The sequence below is a fragment of the Taeniopygia guttata genome, chromosome 3, assembly GCF_048771995.1.
Source record: "Taeniopygia guttata chromosome 3, bTaeGut7.mat, whole genome shotgun sequence".
NCBI lineage: Eukaryota > Metazoa > Chordata > Aves > Passeriformes > Estrildidae > Taeniopygia > Taeniopygia guttata.
Genome location: NC_133027.1, coordinates 4,811,748 through 4,835,473, shown reverse-complemented (window position 1 = coordinate 4,835,473; position 23,726 = coordinate 4,811,748). Strand labels below are relative to the sequence as shown.

Here is a 23,726-nt window from a genome sequence, read left to right as displayed (position 1 = left end):
TATAAACTCACAAAAAGGCAAGAGCCTGAATGACAGAAACTAGAAATGGAAAAAAAACCATTAATGCCTGGGCAGTCTTCCACAATGTTCTGCTGCTATACTTTGCTTATTCTTAGAGAGGTGTTGAAATACATTTTGATTGGATGTGTGGTAGGGGTGTAAGGCAGGAGTAAACAAGGCTTTCTGTTGTAGAGCTTCTGAGCCAGTTGTGATGGAAGAGAATTAAAAGACTGAGTTAAAAGGTGTTATTAGCAATTGAAATACTCTGCTTTTTTTTTTTTTTTCTGATTCATCTGCTATCATGAAGCAGGTGAAGACTTTAAACCACAGCTCAAGAGTGAACTTGACAATTTGTTGAAAAAGTGTTACATTTGAAAAAGCATGTAAATCTGTTTTGCCTTTACTCACATCTTCCTTGAGGGATTTCTGTTCAGAGCATAAGGTCTGTCAGGACAATATTTTTGAGGAATAAATCTATCAACAGCAAAATAGTTTCAATATGAGAAAAAAATTTCATTTGCAGAATACCATTCCATTTCTTTTTTCCTGTATACATTGCAGTTCAGGGGATTTGAATTCCACATAAAAAATGCCAAATTTAAAACACTAAAAGCAGATTATTTCCATTGTTTCCCTCATAACTGGAAGTCCTGGAGGCCCCACTAATCATGGAAGTTCAAGTGATGCTGTAGATGGGTTGTGCTCACCACTGTAAGGACACATACATCTTATATGCACATCCTCATCTCTAAATACAGTATTCTTCATTAAATGGCCCTGATAAACAGAAAGTAAAAAGAAGGCATGAAATTTAGAACAGTTTGCTCAGGGAAGTTGTGGAATTACCATCCCAAGTAAGTGTTCAGGCACTTATGACTTAGTGGTGAACATGGTGGTGGTGCTGGGCTGACAGCTGGACTGGATAATTCCAGAGGTCTTTTCCAACATTAATGATTCCATGATTCTATGAAATTATGGACCTCTCAAAACTGGTGGATCCATTTTGTCAGGACAGCTGAATGACATATGAGACTTAGAAGTGGTAAAATTTTCTTTATAACTTCAGGATTTCATGGTACAACCTGTCTGTTTATTTACTCACAAGCTAATTTCAACTTTTGTGACTGAAGCTGTAACTACCAAAGAACTGAGGGATCCACATAGCAACTTCTGCTGGTTAAATGAAAGTGAAGGTTTGTATCTTCACATCTCTTCTCATTGCTGGTGTGCTATTTAAAATGCTATTTTGAATTTCTTTTTCAGAGGGGCTGTCAGTTCACCTTTGAGAGAGCAGCAGTTGCTGCTCTGTCACCTCTTATGAAAGGTTTCAGCCTGATAAATGATAGCAGAGCAGATCTGCACAAACAGATGTACACTCTGCTTTGCCTACGTTAGTTAGACTCTTTATGGCACTTGTAAATTAAGGAACAGAATGATATGGAAGAATTTTAAACAAAAATGCTGCTCCATTTGACATGTTCCCTTCACCCATTTAGTTTTGCCTTGATCTAGTCTCCTTCAAACTTTTTCTATGTCAGACCACCTTGTTCCACACTATTTCCCTTCTTGAAAACACTGAGCTCCATTGATCTGGATTATAGAAATCAGATAATTTCTCCAAGAAATGAGGATTTCTCTTTCCCCCATGACCCTTCTCATCTGTGCAAGTGTTTTATGCATGGAATCTTCTGCTCCCTTTTTGGTGCAAACTTGACCTCTGTTGTCTTACTTGGAAAATGCACTTGATTTCTAACAAGAGCTTTTCAAAATGTAACACTGCTGATTTGTTGGATAATGAAATCCAAATTGTTCCACAAAAAAAGGTGCAATTATACAGCATGTAATACACAAATAAATTGACTTAATGTTACATTATAATGAAAACTGTGCAAAATCCTCTACACAAGCACAATAAAATAATAAAAAGTAATAGAACAGGTAATAGATGTAAAATAAATGCTAAAAAAGTAGTTCAAATCATTTTCATACCAGTCAAAAGATACTGAGAAGGGCGCATCCAATCACAATAAAACACCAGAATGAAACACTTCTAAATAGTAATATAAATTTTTGTGGACACTTCATGTCCCATGATGTGGAATTGACATATAGTTTGATTTTCTTTTTCCTAATGTAAGCCACAGTTTTACAGTCCTAGTGAAAACATTTTATTGCTGGGGATGTATTAGACATGGTTCATTTCCCTTCTCAGTATGGCTTTAATTTTCCACATCCATGGCTTGACACAGACCCAAACACCAGAAGATGGTTGTCTGCTATAAAGCGTTTGGTTTTCTTTGATTGCTTTACAATTTAATCTATAGTTCATTCCATTAACCCTTTCCATTTTAATGCCACCAGAGTCTTTCCCCTCTCTTTAATATAAAGATAAACTTCCCCTGAATCACCTATGCTCTCATGTCCAGCGGATTACAAAGAGAACAAGAAGGAGAGTGGTGCTGAGGGGATGAGCACTTTCTTCCTAGTTAACTTCCCAATTGGTGAAATAATTGAATGCACAACAGCAACAGGATTTTCCCTTCTGTTTTCATAATACATTCATAATTATTCATTCATTTGGTTTGGTCATATTCATACCAACGCACGGAGCCAAGAAAGTGCCACTGTCATTCTAACTTTCTCCTCAATCCCTGCTCTTCAGGGGGGGAAAATAAAAAACCCACGTTCCCGTCTGCAGTGTTGTCACATCCGATATCCAGTTCCTTCCGGCAGAGAAAGTGGATCTGGGAGGGTCACCAGATCAGCCTGTGCCTCGGGGCTCCTCGCCTCAAGTACAAAAGACTCGACTCAACTCATGTTAGTCATGTAGGTGGCCTATCGGTGGTGACGGACTGCCAGCTCGGTCTGTGGGCTACCCGTGATAACTGCCTTGAAATGCTAAGTGCTTAATTAAGGACCTTTCATATCAGTTATTGAGGGCTCCATCTCCCATAGCCCAGGGCGTTGTACTTTACAGAGGACTCCCCAGAGCCACAGCCAACTTTATTGCAGTGACAAGTTAAAAAAAAAAAAAGAGAAAAAAAAAAAATAGAGAAAAGAAAGGGGGGAAAAAAAGAGAAAGAGAAAAAGAAAAGAAACAAGTGGTTTTAATCCTCTTGCAAGCTCCCAAAATCTAAATACAAGCAGACAGCTGAGCTGACATCATGATCTCCTACTAAAAATACTTCTTTTTTTTTTTTTTTTTTTTTACTGTTTATGAGAATATTGCTTGCTCGTATTTTGGGTAAGGTACAGAGTCATCCCTGAAAAGATGATCAGACCACTCGTGTTAACCCATGGTGATAATCTGCAGTGCACAGCTTTTCCCTTCCCCAAGAACCAGATGAAGGGACATGTTTATTTAAAGAAGAAAAAACAGATGTTTGTGGCTAAACCTTGTATAATTAATCCTTGCTTTTCAAAAAACAGCAGATCCAGTTCTGACAAGGAGGGGGAGAAATATTTCACTTGATTTTCATAAACAGCAGATCTAGTTCTGTCAAGGAAGGGGAAAAATATTTCACAACTGACTTAGGTAGCTGAGGTTTGGAAAGAAATACCTTTTGTTTCTGTCTGCAACAGAGGAGCCCTGCAGAAGAGTGATCTGCTCTGTTTCTGATTCCTCATGAGGGCATCTATCAGCAGCAGCTCTGCTGAAGTCATTAAAGTTACATCGCTGTGAAACCACCATAAGGACAATCCAAAAAAGCCACAGCTTCCATTCAGGATGTTCACAGACAGGATAAGCATGGTGGAGACTTTTCTTATTGTGCATCAGTATCATACCAGAATTGGTTTATATTTGCAGCAGTGGAAGAAACGTTTAGGACCAGGAAAAAGGAGAAAATATTCCCAGTTCCTTTAGCACCAAATCAAAGGAGCATCCACAATGTAGTCATAGCTGGAAATTTTAATCAACAAGCTTAATAATTTTAATGCCAGGCCTAACTGCCATCTCATTTACCCCCACCATAGCAGAGCTGGGGAAATGGACTGTTTGCAAACCCAAATAAGGCCCAGAACCCAGGAAGAATTCTCTGCAAGCTGAACTCAAGTTTATAGAGCCTTTTGGGACCTCCTGAGCTTGCAATGAGCTGGTCTGGGTGCTGCAGGCAGGCTGGGCAGAGCCTCATGAAGTCGTCCAAAGTGATGCACCAGTCCCAGCAAGGGATGTGTGTGCACTGGGGTACTGCAGGTGTAGCCAGCTCCTTGCCATCATCCCCAGCAAGCTAAAATCCTAGGAATCCAAGCAGGTACAAACGGCAAGGCAACCAAATCAAACCATCCAGTAGGTGCAGCTGACAATTCCTCTTTTCATTTCTTTTCTCCAATATCCTATCTTCTTTTTCATTAATCAACCACTTTGGGTTCTTTGATGTACCTGAACTTCCTTAGTTGCCATCTGATGTGGAAGAACTGCATGTCTAAACTACACTGATACCAATACGATTTGTTTTTAAAATGCAGATGGCAAGTATTTAAAGTAAAATTACTCTTTTTAAACTTGGGTAATATTTTATCAGCAAAACTGCATAATAATTTGAGAGCAGAGGATTGTCCTAATTAGTCTCTATATATTTTAATACAGACCGATATTTCTGCTTTATATTTCAATTTAAATATTGTATCCTAAATGTTTTAAATAATTTATTTGGTGTATAGTACTGTGTATACTATATTTTTTATACTGGATTTAAATAATGCATAAGCAATTTATAATCTGTTAGGAATATTAGTAATCAAAAAAATAGATCAAGTTTATCTTGGGACTTGTTTATTTTTCCACTAAGAGTTTAGGCCAGATTGAAGTAGCAAAGATAAGTGTTATCTGAGATATGCACTACTTACTGCATCTATGAGAGAGATCCTGCAGCCTTGTTCATATGAAATATTATCATCCTCCTTCTGCACTTCACAATCTCCAAATAAAGGAGAAAAGATTAAACCTATTGCTTGTTCAGTGTGGTGAGATCCTTTGAAATTAAAAAAAAAACGGATAAATGGAAGATGTGATTGCTTCTTCATCTGAATTTGTAATTAAAGCCACTTCTTTTTCAAGGCGGAAATCAGGGAGCCTTCTTCTTGTGTACAGTTTTTCATGCCTAATTTAGCAGATTATATTTCTCCCACATCCTGTGACAGTTAAATAAACAGGCATAGGAAATATCTTTAAAATCATTTAAGGTTCTCTGCAAAAAAAGAAAAAAAAAACGATAATAAAAAAGGAGGTTGACAAGCTGAAACACACAATATACCTCCAGTAAATGGGAATACTGGGGCCATTGTTTAATTTCCAAGGCCAGGTTACCGGGAAGATTATTGATGATCCCGAGCTTCAGCATCTGCGCTCACTCAAGAGTGTGATGGTGACAATTATTAACCACAAACCTGTTGGAGGGGCAAGAGTAAATAAGCCATCAGTGCGGAGCTGCGTGCCAGAGCCGCATTCCTCCGGACCGTATTTTTCGGCAGCAAACTCCACCTGATGACAGCTACAATCAACAGTGGCTCCAGGCAGCTGCTTTGCTGCAGGCCACATTCAATTATGTCGCCCTGCATTAGTCCCTGGCGAAGCTGTCACCTTCCAGCCTGTGAAGTGATAGCATGAAGAGGCTCCTGAAGTCTCGGCAGTTCTGCCTTTGGTTAGGGGAGCAAGGGGAAGAGACGGGAAAAAAAGACCATTAGCACCATGCCTGCTTGCAGCATTCATTTTCCTCATAGAAGGAGAGGAAAAAAAATAGCTTAGGTGAGCTGGATTCGGAAAGTTGTCTTGTGTTGGATAATAGAGGATTCTTTTTTCCCAATAAAAACCTTTTTTTTTTTTTTTTCCTACAGGTTTAGAGGTAGAAACGCATGCTGTTCCCTTTCCTGGATTTTTGGAGTTGCTCAGCCTTCTAAAGAGTGACTCAGACAGTACTTAAAGCAACAAGGAACTCTCCTGTACATTGCTTTTTTACAATGCATTTTCCCAAGTAATTCCATGATATTTAGGGAGATCAGAAGTCATCATAGATTCATAGAATGGTTAGGGACCTTGAAAATCATCTCATTCCAACCCCCTGCCATGGGCAGGGACACCTTCCGCTATCCCAGGTTGCTCCAAGCCCCATCCAACCTGACCTAAGACACTTCCAGGAATGGGGCAGCCACAGTTTCTCTGGGCAACCTGTGCCAGTGCCTCACCACTCTCACAATAAAGAATTTATTCCTAAATTCCTGAAAGAACCTTTGGTTTTACCTGTACAACGTCTGCTCACCTAGAGCAGTTCCACAGTCTCCTGCTGGGAAGCACGTGGATCATGGTGGGATTTTGAGGCAAAGGAAGGGAGTTTTTCTTAACAAGTGAGACAGTACATGCCAGGACCAAGGCAGCCAGGTGGGCTGAGACCTGAAGTACAAGTCCTTGTGGCTGATGGAGCTGGAGGTGCTTAACCTGGAGAAAATGAGGCTCAGGAGGAACCTTACTGCCCTCTACAACTCCCTGACAGGAGATTGTAGCCAGGAGGGAGTCAGTCTCTTCTCTCGAGTAACAAGTGATGGGACATGAACAAATGGTAGAAATGGCCTTAAGAAATACCAGGGGGAATTTAGATTGGAAATTAGGAAAAAATTCTCTGAAAGGATGGTCAGGCTTTGAAACAGACTGTCCCAGGATCATCCCTGGAAATGTTAAAAAAATGTGTAGATTTGGTTCTCATGTACAGGTCTTTCCAGAACAACCCAACTCCCCCTGCCCAGAAATTTCATATCTCAACTTTCAAAGGTACAATAGCACTAAAAATATACAACAGTAATAGTTTTGCAATATAGTCACGGAATCTTAGAATAACTTGATTTGAGAGGGCTCATAAAGATCATTTTATTTCAGCTCCCTGCCATGGGCACGGACACATTCCACTAGCTCAGGTTGCTCCAAGCCCCATCCAGCCTGGCCTTGAACACTTCCAGGAGTGGGGTTAGATGGTATCTAATGTGTATGCATTTATGATAACAGTGCACCAACATTATTTACTAAAATCATTGAAAAGATAAGTAATCAAGTGGCAGTCTACCTGGCACTATCAATAGTCTTCCTTAAACGGCATAAAAGAAAAACAGGTGATTTTTTTTCCCTTAAGAAAGACAAAATAAACCTTAAGACACATTCTTTTTTTTCCCAGAGTCATCTCCAGCCTATAATATCCCACCTACTGCTTGTATGTAATTAATATTCTATTTCACTTCAAGACATTGTTCTGTCTTTCTGGTTATTTTACTTTGTTGCAGACCAAACCACTGCATTCCAGTTCCATTTTTAAGGAGCTGTTTTCAAAAGTGCTTAATTCCTCAGTATAGATTCCTTAATAGTCTAGTGGAGTAACTCCTGACATAAAACTTACTGCGTAAAAGAGCTGTTGCAGCTCCTCGTGTCCTCTTATGAGAAATTTTACTTGGGACTGTAACATGCTTATCATATTTATTAATCATGTAGTAGCACTTTTTCAATTATTAATATAAGTGAACTTTAATACAGAACATGCTTTGAAATGACTTGTACTTGTGCTGTGAAAGGAAAAGTGTTTCTTGCAGTGCTTCTCCCCTTGCAAGAGAGGAATAGCACAGGAAAGAAGCTGGGCTTTAGCCAACATCATCTGACTATGATGGTTTCTTGTGGTGTGCCTCAATTTCCCTATTTTAAAAGAAACAGTAGCAAAGTTCTGGTTTACACTGCTGTTGAAAAATATCATTTATTTCCTTTATGCAAGCTACAAAGAAACCCAGTTTCCTTAAACAAAACCTCACAAGCACAGAAACCTTCCCTTTCCTACATTTTTAAATTGAATCCTAACCATTTGCCTCACTGCAGCAAAATAAAATTCTAAAAGTGCCAGTAAGCCCCCCAAAAAAGCTGCACAATGAACAGATTGAGCAAGTGCACCTGGGGATAAATGCATTATGGACTTAGATCCATTATCACACCTCTCCTCGTCACAGCCGCTATCCGAACCCCACAGGAAATCATTCATTGAGACGCGGAATGTCATTTTAGTTGTAGCATTAATTTCCCAGCTGCTGGTAAAGATATATTGTGCCCCTTCCCTGGGTATAAAAGAAAATGAGCACAACTCCATTTGATAACTTCGCTACTGGATGTAGGTTTTATTAAGGGCCAAGGTCTCTGTAGTGTAAACGTTGGGAACATCCGTGTTCCTTGCTAAAGATGGGCCCTTTGATTTTATTGTCTCTCCAAGCAGTGAATAACATGCATTGACATACTGATGAGGAGGTTCCAAATGAAGAATATGGCCATAACTAAAATGATATTATTCTGTCCCCTCAAGGGGAAGTTTTCCTCTCCAATCCCAGCAGGAGGCACTTGTGATAAAACTCAGTTTGGGACATTATCCTCCTCATGTTTATTTACTTTTCCTCTTTTTTATATATACAATCAATATGAAAATGGAGGCAAATATATGTAATACTACATAAACCCAACTGTTTCCTGCCTCTGTCTTTTTCTTTATGCAGCAGATTGAATCTTAAAAGCTTCTACTGATCTGAGCATTGTGGAGCCAGGATGTTTTTAGTGCAGATAAAAGGCAGAAAACATACTTGGTAGCAGTGTGCAATCTGGTTCTCTCCTTTGATTCACATGGCCTATTTTAGACACCTGAGTTAAGATTAAACCTGTAACAACCCAGAGAACTTGTTTCTTTCCACTGATTACCCAGAAATGCTATAATGAGTCCCACAGATTATTATTTCTGTGCTGTAATTACTTGAATTTGATGAGATGAATCCTCACCCTGTTGTCCAAGGGACCGGCGTTCTTGGAGAACAAGATCTGGAATTGTGGCCATGGAAACCAGAAGCACCAACTGTTGGTAGATAGGCCTAATATTATGGTGCTTTCTGGATGAAAGAAGCCACATCCAGATGGGAATGGGGTACACTGGCCTAAACCGTGTGCTATCTGCCAGTCTGGTTCTCCTGAACTGGCAGTTCAGGATCACTTTAAGTCATTGCTCAACAGTAAAAATTAGTTCACACACAATTCAAGCATTACCTTAGAAAAATGGGTCCTCCAAAGTGCAAACAAGGGGGCTTTTGATTGAAAACAAGTGGATATTTTGCAAAGTTCCTTGTAAATGTGGCTCTAAGTGTTACTTTTTTCTTTGTTAGATCAGTCTATGGTGTTTAAATCCTGGAGAGCCTGATCTCCATCACAGACCAACACACATTAATTAAATCCCAGTGAAGTGTCTCTTTCAGCCTCATTAGGACGCTGTCCTGGGCAAAGGGTTTATTTTCACTGTGGATTTAGGGCAATCTAAGGCTGTTTTCAATGGGAAAATCCCATCCTAGTCACCAGCTCCCGAGTCTTCACTGTTACATCACCAGAGCTCCAGAAATACCATCATGAGGATATCAAGAAAATAGTTCTGAATGCAAAAGATGTCTAAAAAAAAATCATAGCTTTCATCCAGTGTCATTCAGATCCACCTGATCACTCAACCACAAAACTGGCAATTCAGGGTAAGGAATGTAATTGCTCCAGAATTGTTACTGAAGGAAATTCTCCCTTAATTAGTTGCAAGGACTTAGAGTGGTTTGACTTGTGCTTGTGATCAAACCATAGTCTTAAAAGCAATTTATAATAGAGGTCTTTTCTATTCCTTTTATTTTCAGTCTTTCTCTGGGAAAAAAAAACCTTCAGAAAAATTAAAGGTTAGTCAATCAGACTAGTTTAAGTCAATATTGTGAAAATGTGATCTCTCCACATTGCAAAGGAGGAAATTCCATCAGAGAGGAATGAGTCAAAACCATTTATCACTACATGGCTGGAAATTGAAATAATGTGACTTGACATGATAAACTCCCGCCCTTTCAAATGCCAGAACAATGTCCAATTTTAATCTTCTACCTTTACATGTTTTAACCCTAAAGTAGAAATATATCCTGGCAGCAGGGAGTGACAGATGGTCTGTGTGGTGTGGAGGTGATCAAAATAGTACAGGTGGAACAGTGGTGGATGAAGAAGAACCTCTCACTTTTCCAAGCTTTATATTTACTCATAAGTCAGTATGAAACCACCAGACTGGTCCAGAAACTCCATGGTCATTAAGATTTTCATGGTGCATTAGGAAAAAATCCGAAATACCTGTGCCTCTGTTAGGAGTTCAGTTACCCCTCCTAAGTTAGAGTAAGTGTTTAATAGAGTAAGGGTTGTTCTCTCTAAAAATATTTATATACTAATGGCAACAGTTCTAGTCTTCAGAACAACTATCCCATATATTAAAATAATGTTGTGGTCACAGTGGGACAGTCCTGGGAGAAGCGTTCATCACCTGGTGTAGAATCCTGGCTGTTTTCTTTCTGCACAGAGGTACCAATCATCAGATTACTTATTCATCACAGCACAGCAGGGAAATTGCATTTCTTAGTTTCCTCAAAAAAAAAAAAAATTAGAATTTAAGTCCTCTTTTTGGTCTAAAACTGATATCAATCTCCCAGAAGAACAAACATAGTGGTTATTGCTGGGGTTAAGGTCTTACCTGAAGAGAGAGAGGAAAAGTAGATGTCAGGAAAGAGTTTCTGCTGGTGATGTGTATGAAATTCAGGTGCCTATATCCCTAGAGGGAAAAAAAATTAAATTAACTGGACCACTTTCCCAATATTCTGCAGTAATTTTTCTCACTTCCTATTCATGGTGCTGCCACAAAGTGTTTCAATTTTGATGGAAATCAACAAGTGGAAATCAACCTATATGGCTTTTGGGATCTGTAAGTTAAACTGCCTTCCATCTGTCTCATTTGAGGATCTTGCTTCAGTAGATGTTCTTAGAGCACATCTCTCAGGCTGGATTATACTCAAAATATTTTATCACACCTCCTTCCTGCCTCCTCCCTACCTGGGGTTTCCCTGCTTTTGATAGGACAAACAGGGAGGTGTTGGACAAATTCCCTCCAGCAGAAGCAGGAGCTAAACCCAAAATTTCCATAGATGAAGTAGACAGTCTTTAAGGTGTGATTCCTCTGATGCCTCCTGGGAGAGTATCTTTCTTTCTCTGGACTATAAAGACACTCTCAGGTGACTTTTCTCACACAGACATCAGATTTCTAAATGTATCCCCGACGCAGCAAATTGTGACTAACATGGAAATACTCCAGTCACCATCTTTAACATCATGGCTTTCCTTTCCCCCATGTTTCCTACCCTCGAGCACTTTCTTGTCCCCGCTTCAGGAGGTGAGAATGATTCCTCATAGTGCAGTTTTGCTTTTCCTTCCCCATTTCCAAACTCGTGAGTTTTCCCAGAGACTGAAGTGTGACTCCTTCTCCAGCCATAGTTATGCAAACTGGGAGTCACAATCTGTGCACAGTTTGAATGAGCTACAGAAATCCAGGGGATCTGAGATGCCTTTTATGCAGGGGTGTCTTTTGCACCTTCCCTCTGTGTGTAAGCAGTGGGGCCAATTCTATAGATCAAATGGGATTCATTCCATAGGATCTCTAAGGCTGCAGTGTCCATCTGCAGAGGAATTCCAGACAGCAGCCTAGGCCAGCTGGGATTGTTTTAGTCCAGGCTATTGAATGTTGGAACTCAGAGACAAACAGGTAATACCACAGAAGAGAGAATGAATAAATGTAAACCCATCCTGAGCTGTCCCCTCTCACATGCCAAAGGTAAAGTTATGACTGTTGTAGAGAAAGTGAACAGAAAAGATTTATTCATTGTTTCTTCTAACATGCAGATCTAGATGGCAGGAAACAAAATTCCCTGGTAATGAGTTTTAAACAAGAAAATCCATTGCATTTGCCATAAACTGGAAATCCTCGTTGCAGTGTGCTGTGAAGTCCAAATGCTGAGTGGATTAGAAAAGTGATAAGATGAATTAATAAGAAAAGTGCATTAGATGAATCATTATAACTTTTCTCTCAACATCCCAGGCAAGAGTCATCCCAGAATCTTGAGACATGTCAGGGACAATGGCTCATTTCTCTATGTGGGCAGCAAATTAAGTGGACTTTTGCTCCGATGTGGATTCCTGTGCTTTTATACTCTGGGAAATAATCCAGGATATCAGCCACCAGACAAGCTGTACCTCTAGACTGCATTTTACACCAATAATGTCTTTACTCAAATACCATACTAACACACTCTTTCTCCTGCCCATGCCAAAGTTTTCTTTACATGATCATAGCCACTCCTTTTCATAGGGATGGTTTTCACACCATATGGTTGCACCATTTTCCAACTCTTCCAAGTGAATTTTCTTATGGGTCTTCCACAGGCCATGAACCTGAGCTAGTGGTGCTCCCTGGTTTGCTCAGCTGCTGGCACTGTTAAAAAATGTTGTCCACTGGACAATGCAGCTTGTCATGATAAATGTCCTGTAGCCTCTTCTGATATAGAATCCAATCCTTTTAGAAATTTCAGCTGAAAACACCTTGATGACTGATTTCTCAAATCACCTCATTCCAGAAAAGCCAATGTACAAACTGGTGCTTAGGGGATTGACTGGAAGGGCAGGAATTGTGATACCCTGTGCACTCATAGAGCTGTACTCCATATTGCAACTGATGATTCTGATGATTCTAGATAGAAACATCATGTGCTTTTCCAAAGGAGACTTGTAAGATTGTGTCATCTGATTGTCTAACACAGATATATTTTATAGAATCACAGAGACAGAAAAGACTTTGGGCTGGAAGGGATCTTAACGATCATCCAATCCCACCTTCTGCTGTGGGCAGGGACACCTTCCACTATCCCACATTGCTCCAAGCCTGTCCAGCCTGGCCTTGGACACTTCCATGGATGGATAGGGCAGCCACAGCTTCTCTAGGCAGCCTGTGCCATGGCCTCACCACCCTCACCAGGAAGAATTTCTTCCCAAAATCCAATCTAAACCTGCTCTCTTTCAATATGAAGCCACTCCCCCTTGCACATTCACTTCAGGCCCTTGTAAATGGTCTCTCTCCATCTTTCTTCTGGGGTCCCTTCAGGTACTGGAAAGCCAAAATTAGGTCACTTCAAATTCTTCTCTTTTCCAGGCTGAACCATCCCAATTCTCTCAGCCTTTTGTCATTACCAGAGCTGCTCCACCCCTCTGATCAATTTGGAGGTCTCCTCTGGACTCTCTCAAACAGGCTGATGTCCTGTGTGATATACAAATAACCTGGCTCAAGGTGAATGAGAAAGGAAACTAATCCTTTCCATTGCAACGAGCAGGAAATTCAACCCAAACTGCCTGTGACACAATCTCTTAAACTATTCTGAGTATGTTGCAATGAAATTAAGATCTAAGCTAAAAATTAAAACTCTCGCCCTTCTTTTTGGTCAGCGTAGTGCCTCTTTCTGAGAGACATTTGCCATTTTTGCAAATTTACTTTAATCCAGTCATTAGAAATGTATGAGACTCCCCAGTTCAGGCACTGGAAAGGGTTCATCAATGTGCTCAGCATGGCTGGAGATGGGATTCGTTATGTGGGTTGGTTTCCCATTCCATAACTTGTTGGTTTTCCATGGTAAACCAAAATAGAAATTGGTTAGTGGTGCTTAATATTTCTGTGCTGGCCAGGCTATGGACAAAGTCCAATACCTGAAAACAGAACACCCCCTTTCCTGAGCTGCTGTCCTCACCTACCCCAAATCTTTAACATGGGTGAACTCGTGGGAACATGCCCTAGGGAGTTTGCTGTGATGTAATTAAGTCTGAAGTGCTGTATTTAGCCAGATTTGGCAACTTTAGTGGAGAAAAGTCATAGAATCTTGAAAGAGCTAGAAAAATAGGGTTTAAGTGTCCTTACATCTCCTATTAGGAAGGAAACTACTAAATGCATTCATTATTTGGGAATGTGAGAGTCCTGTAGCTAAGTCATGAACCTGGGGAGCTGCACTTTGACAAAGCTGACACAAATTAGAATAGAGGCAGTTTAGGGGCAGATATTTTGCTTTCAGGGTCAGAATTTAATCTTCTAGTTTAGGACTGTGGATTTGTCATTTCCAGTAGTTTGGGGCAAAATACCTTGTCTTCTTATTTATGTACATACATATATGGATAGCCTGAATTCCAGTATTTCAGGGGGGATTGACGATCTTTGTGATTTTAGACCTTGGTTACCTTAGCACCCCAAATACAAAACTAGACATAAAGATGCTTCCTACCTTCTTAGGCTGTTTAGAGAGAAATCCCGAGCAGACTGGGGTTCTTATAAGTTTAATACAGACTTACTAGCACTCTCAAATAGGCAGCTAATATTAAGCATAGAGTACACACCCTTGATTTCTACAGCCTTGCAGGCATTTGCACTGGCACTAAATGAGTGCCAAATAGAAGTAAAACTAGGATGCACATAATTTGTGACCCTTTTTACAAACACAAATGATTACACAGGCTGTGAGGCACTGGCAGTTCAAAATAAAGACACATCTCAATATCCAGGAGCCTCATGTTTTCAAATGCTAGTTATAAACAGATGCAAAAACTCAGCCCAAAATAAAGATGATTTGACTTCCCTCTTAGGTTTTTATTAAGGGGGATGTGAACAAAAGCTTAATTTTATTTTGCTAATTACTTTTGATGACAGTCAGTCCCTTTTTCCAAGAAATCTATATGGTAGCTACTCTTCCATTAATTATCTCAATAGGAATAAATATTCTCAACATAATAATAGCATCATATTCTAGTGCAGGAGGGAAAGAGATTTTTTTTTTCCTGTATTTATGAGTGACAAAAGGAAAAAAAATCTGGGAAAAGTAAAAATTCCATTCTTGCGTCTTGTTTAACTAGTGCCCCCTCTTGTGGTGCTTTGGCAGCAGTACCAAACCCCAAAATCTAATTTTCTGAGGTAAAAAAAATTCAGAATGTAATATAGGTTTGTTCCAGAAGTGATTTAAATACAGGGTAGAGTAAAATAGATTAAATTGTATTAAATGTGTAATCAATAGGAGATCAATCAGCTGTTGATATTAGAAAAAGAATAGTGTTAAGGGGACATGGCAGGAAGGACACAGCAGACAGGAGAATAGGATGTGCCTGGCTGCTAAAATCATTCCCTTTCCCTTCTGAACTGGACTTCTCGCTGGTGGACAGCTCGCTGACATTTTAGTTACAACCTTTCTGAAATCATTGCTCATTCGAGCATCCCATTCCTCCTTTCTCTCTTCATTTTCCCTCTTCTCTCTCCTGACCATCTTTCTTTTTTTCTGTTTCCCTTTCATCTGTAGCACTAGTTCTGCACTTTCTCTGCTCCCCAACTTTTTTCCTTTTTATTATCTCCACAAGCCAGACAGACACTTCAGATCCAAAACAATGCCCAATAATGCCCCTTTATTTTTTTTTCTCCTTGTTTACCACCCCCAGCTTGGCTTTTCAAAATCACTTTTTAAAGACTCTCTGCTGATGCAGCATTCACTTGCCTTTCAGATTAATTCTATCTGTGCTGGCAGGAGCATGAGGAAAAAATAACCCCAAAATGACCATTTTGAGCAGTGACTCGCAGGATTCTTCCTGGAGAAGTTTTAAGCCAGGAGATGTATCTTGTTCTACAGGGATCTCTGTCAACTTCTCTTTTTATGCATTTAATGTTCTTCCCCAGCGATAGCCTAAGGGTGCTTTCACTAAACAATTAATGTAAGGCATCTCCTGGGAACCTAATGGGTATTTAGCAATAAGTTCACTTCCAGTGAATTGTATAATGTGATATTTTGACAATGGATATAGCGAGGTTCTTGAAAGGTGAAGTTTTCTCCAAAGAAGCACTAAAATATCTAACAGAACTTCTGATAGCCTTTTGTGGGGTGGAATGGGATAGAGAGTGGGTTGGAAGGAGTAGGGAATTTAGCAGAGTGTTAATGCTGTTGTACAATGTGTTCTTTAATTTTAGTGTCATCTTGTAATAATGTTCACTTTCACTAATACAATGTACAAGTCGTAATCTATTAGCGAAAATAAAATTTGCTGTGACATTTGATATGAAAGCCGCTAGCAATGAAGGATGTAGTACTGCAAGTGATATTTGTATTATGTTAATAAAAAATGATATTAACATATGAAACTAATACTAGGCAAGGAAAGTGTTTAATATTAAGGCTTGAAATGTAGAAAGTAACATGAAATCTCCACTTTGGTCTGATGTTGCTGTGTTCAGAATAACAGTGAGGAGACTGTAGGCAGCAAGTTTTTTAAAAGGCAGTTTTTAATTTTTTTAAAAGTCATTCCAAGAGTTATCACAACAATAATTTAGTATATTAATCCAGTCATTTAAACATAGAAGGTGGCATTTTTATATAGAAAATTTGCAGGGCATGCATCCAGCATTGATATTTCCCTACAACAATTGTTCTCACTGTGTAATCTAAATAAAACTAAAACTTAAAAGATATGGTGTAGGATTTTGTGGCATTTTTCTGTAGTATGACAGCTTGCAAACTGAAAAATATGTCCAGCACTGTTGGATTGTGTATACAACATTTTTACAGATCCAGTCCTCTATAGGATACAGCGTGATATGGTTTCACAAAATATAAGTTGCAGATAGGTATGTACATAAAATCAGCTCATTTTTTCTTCTATTTATGCACTTGAAGCAGAACAGATTGGAGGAGTTGTTTTATTATTATGCTTTTTTCTGAGAGAACCATGTTATAGTAGAACTGAATAAATCTAAATCTAAGATACATCTCTATCAAGCACATACATACATAAAGAAAGAAAAATGGAATGAAAGGGAAACAGATTAGAAGAGAAACTTGGACTTCTGGTTTTTTTACAGTGTTATTCCCAAAAGCAAAATTAAAGTTTTACTTTAACCTTTCATTGTTCTCATGCACAAAATAACATACATCCTACAAACAATGAAACTACAAAAAAACAGAACAAAAACAAGAAAAAGTTCTCAATTCAGTTAACCCATTTAACCCAGTTGTAAAGATTATATCTCTTCTTTTGCTAATAAATTTAAAAATAAGAATTATCAATCTGAGTGGACTCTATTTACTTATTCACTGTAGATTTTAGGCTATTATATAATACTGATTTGATTTTCCTTCTAAAACAGTTTTTCAAGGTATTCAGAGTGAAGTCAATGTGATATCTAACATCAGAGGCCTCCAGCAAATGATTCTAAAAGTGCTTTATCTCACAGGATTCTGTCTTCTCTTCTCAGGCTTTATGTTAAAATTAAGCTCGTTATCATATTTTACAATTTTTTTTTCAAATATGGGAAACAATATGTTAAGATTTAACAAGGACATCTCTAAGCAATGAAAGCATGCAAGTTCTGTTATTTTTATAGGAGATATTTCCATTAAAAGCAATGATAATTCTAATATTTAACATTTAATTCCACTAAAAATGCAGTAAGACATAGCTCTTATATGTATATATTTTTTGTTTTACTCATTTTGTAAAAGCAGAATATGAATACAGCAGCCCTTATCCCAATCTCTTAAGTTTCTACAGATAATCTCAATTAGGACCAAACTAATATATGACCAAATACACACTCAACAGAACAACAAAAATGCAGGAAGGTAAAATAAGTGCAAAGGCTTTTTTCTGAGCTATGCACATGTTATTAAAGTAGCACCCTTATGGCAATAATTTCTGTTCAATAAATGTAGCCTAAGGATTTCCAAGTAATGATTTTTTCTAGCTGAAACTGTAAATGAAGTCTCATTCCTTTCTATGAAAAATGTCAGATTCTGGGCCAGTGGAAATTGGTGAATTTATTGTTAACACCACCAAACTCTGCTAATTTACACAGTCAAACAAATACGGACCATTTGTCTTATAAAACACCTCAATTTGCAGGATAGAATCCAGCAGAGCTGTCCCTTGCAATACAAACATTTCTCAGGCTGATTTATCAGCTCAATATTACAATGCACTGCTTTAACGTTCAGAGACATGAGTGCAGCATTAGTCTATGTGCTAAACACAAGTATAAATAACAGTTGATGCCCAGAGCCTTAAACCTGTGCATATATATTCAGCTTCAGCCTCTCGACCTTAATGATCCACTCAGAATTGCACATGAACACAGAATTTGTAGCCTTATGCTCTAACAGATTTCTGTCTGCTTATTTTTGTAGAGGCAGAGCATAATCACAGTTAATCAGGGTAAATATGGAGTGTCTTAACTGAAGGCTGTAGGATTGCTCAGGATTCAGATATCTGAATGTTTCAGGGGGTCCACATTTCAGACAAGGTTTGCTCTTGAGAAAGTGTTTGACTGCAGAGAGGTTACAAAGATACTCTTCTAGTGAAAATTATTTTCTTGAACTTGTATTAAAATCCTCACTCTTTATTCATTCTTCTTCCTTCTTTATTCTCTAGCAAGTGCTACAGTCAAAATAGAGCCAAGGTGGGCTTAGAGTCATAAAATCATTGGGATTGGAAAAGAACTGCATGATCAAGTCCAACCATTAACCCACCACTGCCAAGCCCCCCAATGAATCATGCAACCAAGTGCCATATTTATACATTTTTGGAACACTTTCAAGGTGGTGACTCCACTGCTTCCCTAAAAAACATATTCCAATGACCAACTACACTTCCAGTGAAAAATCTTTTCCTAATACCCAATCCAAACCTTCCCTGGTGCAACCTGAGGCCATTTCCTCTTGTCCTATCACTTGTTACAAATCCTCAGCTGGTTACAACCTCCTGTCAGGGAGCTGTAGAAACAGACACGGTTCCCTCATTGATTCTTCATTTCTCCAGATTAAACTGGATTAAATTCCTGAGCTGCTCCTCATCAGATTTGTGCTCCAGACACTTCCTCGACTCTTTTGTTCTCTGTTCTTCTCTGGAGCAACTCAATACATTTCAGACCTTCTGGAACCCACACCTGTCATCCTTTTGGTTCCCCCATTCAGCATCCAATGTTGCCTAAATCTCTCTTTCATAACTGTTACCTGGAGAATTCCTACCTTCATTTTTATTTAATTCTCACTGGATCTTCATTCTGAGTAGCTCAGCAATTAGACAGAAAAACATCCCAATTCTCTCACTTATTTACGAATCTAAAAAGTGGAGACTCATTTTACTGAGAGATCTCCAAAGTAAACGTCATCTATCTCTGGAGACCACTCTAAGATTAGTAAAGATGAATGACTGAGATGGAAGAGAGACATGGGGCAGAAAACACCCCCCTATGGCCTTTATAGGAAAAGTTCTTAATAGGAGCTGCTTCAGTGGGGCTGGAAAGGCTGAGAGCTAGAAGGGGAACAGCTCTGAGTCTGAATACTCCAAGAGTTCCATTTGATACCATTTCTGACTTTCAGTTGGCCTTTTCTTATTATACTCATCAAAGGATCACAACTGAGGATCAAAGTTTGCAGTTTGTTGGGGGCATTTTTTTTTTTTTTTTGAGGGAAAATGGTTGTCTTTAGGATTGTAGACTAACGATCATGAAAACTTCTGTGTCACAGAATCACTAAATGGAAGAATGGGTAATGTTGGAAGGGACCAGAGTGGATCTTTCATCTTGTCCAAGCTCCCTGCTCAGCAGGGTCATCCCAGAGCACAGGGCACAGGCTTGCACCCAAATGGGTTTGGAATATCTCCAGTGAGGAGACTCCACAGCCTCCCTGGACAATCAGTTCAGTGCTCGGTCACGGCACAGGAAAGAACTTCTTCCTCATGTTCAGGTGGCACTTTCTGTGCATGTCAATTTAGTTTGGAGTGTACATTCTTGTCAGATAACTATAACTTGTCCTTTAAAAGTAAATAAATAAATAAAAATAAAGCCCTTCACTAGGAATAGTCTGGTTTTCCTCTAATTTTTTGAACAAAAGTTACATGCTATGGAAAGTTACCAAGCTGTGGTGAGTTATTGTCTTGCTTATGATAACAATGTACGTCTTACATTCCTTATAAAATGGAATTAGAGATATTGTTAACCATATTGCAGGAAGCTGAATGTTGTATGTGAAATATTACATTTAATTGCCAAGCTAATAAAGCCAAGCTAGAGATAGTTCCAACTAAACCTCTGTTCCTCTCTGTCCATTTCTATCAGAGACTGAGTACTTAAAAGAATAGAACACATTATTGGAATTAAAATTTTTTAAATGCTTAAATAGATCAGGAAGAACCATACAAATAAGCTGCTGGTATTGTTTTTTCCTTTTCCATTACATTGGTAAAATAAAAAAAAACTTTAGAGATGACATTGCTGCTTAATAATAATTTCATCATTTGTGATTTCTTTTTAAAAGACAGAGTAACTTCTTTCTCTATTAAACACAGCACAGGTTCCTCAGTGTTATTGACAGCAAGTTACCCTTTTTGAGGCAACAGCATCACTTTACTGAACATACTTGGAAGCTATTTTCTCATCTCATGAAAAAGATGAGAATTTTTAAGCTACCTACTTCCTGTTAGAACTGGTACTTCTGATGTATGTCTTCATATCAAAATATAGCATGAAAATTTGATCTGGTAGGATAACTCACAATAAATATGTAGTTCTTCACTGTAAAACCAGCTAATACTAATTTGAATTTGCATATTGATAAATGATAAATGTGTTTATTAATTTTCTGACAAGAAATATGTGCTTGAACAATGCTTCAAAGTTAATGGAAAATTACCAAATGGTAGGTGCCAAAGAGAATACAAAATGGGGAACACAATGTTTTCCTAAGGAAGACCTGAAAATGTACTTTTATGCAGGGCATCATTCCAAAAACATCCTTCTCAAGCTTGTAGCAAAAAAAGTCTTGATACTTAAATAAAAAGTGTAAATCCGAATGCATTCCTCAGAAAGATCTGTATAATCAAATCTGCTTACTTTTCCTTTTGAAGACCCTTTCAGTTTCCAGAAGGAAACATCCCTCCTTAGGTCAACCCCAAGGCATCAGATCACTTAGTTGGAACATAGGAAGAAAAATTCCAACACCTGGGCTGAATCAGGCAGCGCAGAGACAGCCTGGGTGTCCCTTGTCACAGGTGAACACCTTAGCCCTGGATTCTGGGCTGTTCTCCAGCATTCCCATAGCTGGACAGAAATCCTCTCTTGTACCTGAAAAAACCTTTCCCAAAGCAAGGTGTGTTGACAAAGTTACTTTCCTAGAGTGTATTTTTGTTATTAACAAATAATCCAATTATCCATAACTTACTTATAAACTAATTCTGCTGTCTGTTGTGCCTGAAGCTAAGTCTATATATAAAGGTTTTCCAGACTAGGAATAAATAAGATGGCAGTCAGGACCCTGATGTGATGCACTGTGAGTAATTTAATTTACTTTAATGGGATTGGAAAAGAATCATGTAAATTTTCACATGACGAAAGGTTTAATGAGTTATGACTTACACTTTACAAGTAAAAGTCCATCCTGTGAGAGGTCCAGGTACCCCAGCTCTTAGGCTAGCAGCAAAAACTCCAAGGGTGATAGCACCAAAGGCTGATGGTAGCCCACAGCACTTGGTTCTGTTGTGCCAGGAAAGAAATAAATTCTGGAAAGGGCTTTCCTTAATCATTCCCTGAAGAAGCGTCTCTCTCCCTCTTTTTCCTGACTAGAGGTCAGCTAAGTTATGCACTTCTTCAGGCCAAAATTAGCCTTTGTGAGCTCTCCCCTGAGGCTCTGTGCACACACAGAGACATAAGCAGAAATATTTTTTCTCCATAAAGCCCAGAGAATATCAAGTTGCATTGCTTTCCTCTGCATAATACCACAGTTTTCCTCTCAAAAACTTTCATAGAATCACAGAATGGTTTGGGTTGGAATTTCAATGGATTTTAACGATCATCTCATTCCAATCCCTGCCATGGGCAGTGGCACCTTCCACTATCCCAGGTTCCAAGCCTCATCCAAGTTTGTCTTAAACACTTCCATTCCATTCAATTTTTCTAGTGACAGTGTAAAGGCAGCTGTTGCCAGCTCACACTGACCAGTACTGAACCAGGACCCCTTTGGATAAGGCATTTGTGTTGTCTTGGTAAATGCACACACAATTTCAAAGAAAGTGATGAAAAAAAATGAGACCTGGGAAAATTTAGGAACAAATGGAATCCACCAAACTGAATGAATGTGAAGTTCCTTGTGACCACTCTGGGTGTTTGAATGCTCTACAGAAAATGTTAGCATACACAAGAGTGAGCCAGTGTATAACTAGGACAAACGACAAAAACATCAGTTTGGAACCTACTGCAGTTCACATTTCCAGTAAAATGTCATTTTTATTTGGATAGCTGTGTGGAGCTTCTGGATTCTGCCTGGTTAGTCCTTGGCCATCCATCCCTCAGACATCAGGAAATAAAAAAAAATGTCAGCTCAGAAATGACACTAAAAAATATTTCCAGTCAACCTCCCCTAGGCTTCAAGAAGAATGGTCTACCCCTTCTCATTTTCCTTGTTTCCAAAGTCAGTGTCTAAATCAGGATATGTATTCCTTGAGTGAACTAAGTTCAGACTTCCAAGTCTCCCTGACAAGAAGAGTTTTGGAGCTGTATTCATCCTGAACTACCCTCTATGACAAAAATCAGCAACTTGCAATGGTCAAACAGCAGTTTCTCCTTGGTTTCACTTCTCTGGCCATTTGTATTTTAAGTTCTCAGGAGCTGCCTTTTGCTCCATTACACTTACACTTAGTTTTTATATATTTTTCTTAATCATTCACTGGAAAATATTAAATTATATGTTCAGTTTATCTGAATTTGTTCTGTTCCATTGCCAATATGACAGTGTTTCTTACAGAAAACCTTTGTCTTATTTTATGTTGTATTAGCTAATAATTAGCAAGGAACAACCTAATGACTCCTGCAATGTTGATAACAATCTTTTGCAGGACGTCCTGATTAAACATGGGAGCTGTTTCCACATGTTGATTAATTTATTAAGCTGCAAAAATATACCTCAAATTCTACAAATTAGTTTTATATCCTTCTGTCTGAGAAAAGAAGCAAAATCAGATACATTTTCTGAAGACTTAAAATAAGCTTAAGACCAATGTCCTTGACAAAGATAAAATGGTTGCTATATCATAAGATCACAGAATGGTTTATGTTGAAAGGGACCTTAAAAATAATCTAGTTCCAATGGCCCTGCCACAGGTAGGGATATCTTGCACTAGAACAGGTTACTCAAAGTCTCATCCCACCTGACCTTGAACACATCCCAAAATATCCTTGAAATAACATCAGCTGTTGAGCCTTGTGAGGAACTTCTCTAGATCTGCTCCAGAAGTAATATATATATATAAATAAAATTTTTATATATATATATATATAAAGAGAGAGAGAGAGAGAGAGAGATAGAGAGAGAGAGAGGGAGAGAGAGTGAGAGAGAGAGAGAATGAGAGAGAGAGATAGGCAGGTAGCTGGATAACATACCTGAAGGTAAAAGCAGATTATTCTTCCAGCTGTCAACCCCACATACTCAAAGTTAGGACCCAAAAGTCACCTCCTCCTCTTTCCATCTCATGCCTCATCAGAAGTGACATGGTTTCTGAAACTGCACTTGCTGACTGAAGTCGGTGGGCAGCTTTCCACCAACTCCATTGGAAACAGGGTCATTCCTGGTTGACAGTGGAGCTCAGGACACAGGGGCCAGCCCACAGTCCCAGAAGTGCATTGGGTCTGCAGGACTAACAGCAGACAAAGGCATCCAAGAGTAACGGGGCTTTCTGGGCAGAAGAACAAGAGGAATTAAAAAGTTGCCATCATAATTTAATCAATTCCTAACCAGCACTGTGATTCATGAAAAGGAGACTTGCATTCTCCCACCTTGGT

At 38.8% G+C, this 23,726-nt stretch overlaps 1 long non-coding RNA gene across 2 annotated transcripts in view; it reads right to left on the bottom strand.

Annotated features, from left to right (window-relative positions):
- LOC140683612 (uncharacterized) overlaps positions 1-23,466 on the bottom strand; it is a 69,171-nt gene extending 45,705 nt beyond the window's left edge. For both annotated transcript variants that reach the window (XR_012054793.1, XR_012054792.1), the window contains exons 1-2: positions 23,328-23,466; positions 10,536-10,613 (exon numbers count right to left, since the gene is read on the bottom strand). This is a non-coding gene — a long non-coding RNA (uncharacterized lncRNA). The remainder of the gene's footprint in view (positions 1-10,535; positions 10,614-23,327) is intronic.
- Between the last annotated feature and the right edge of the window lie 260 nt (positions 23,467-23,726).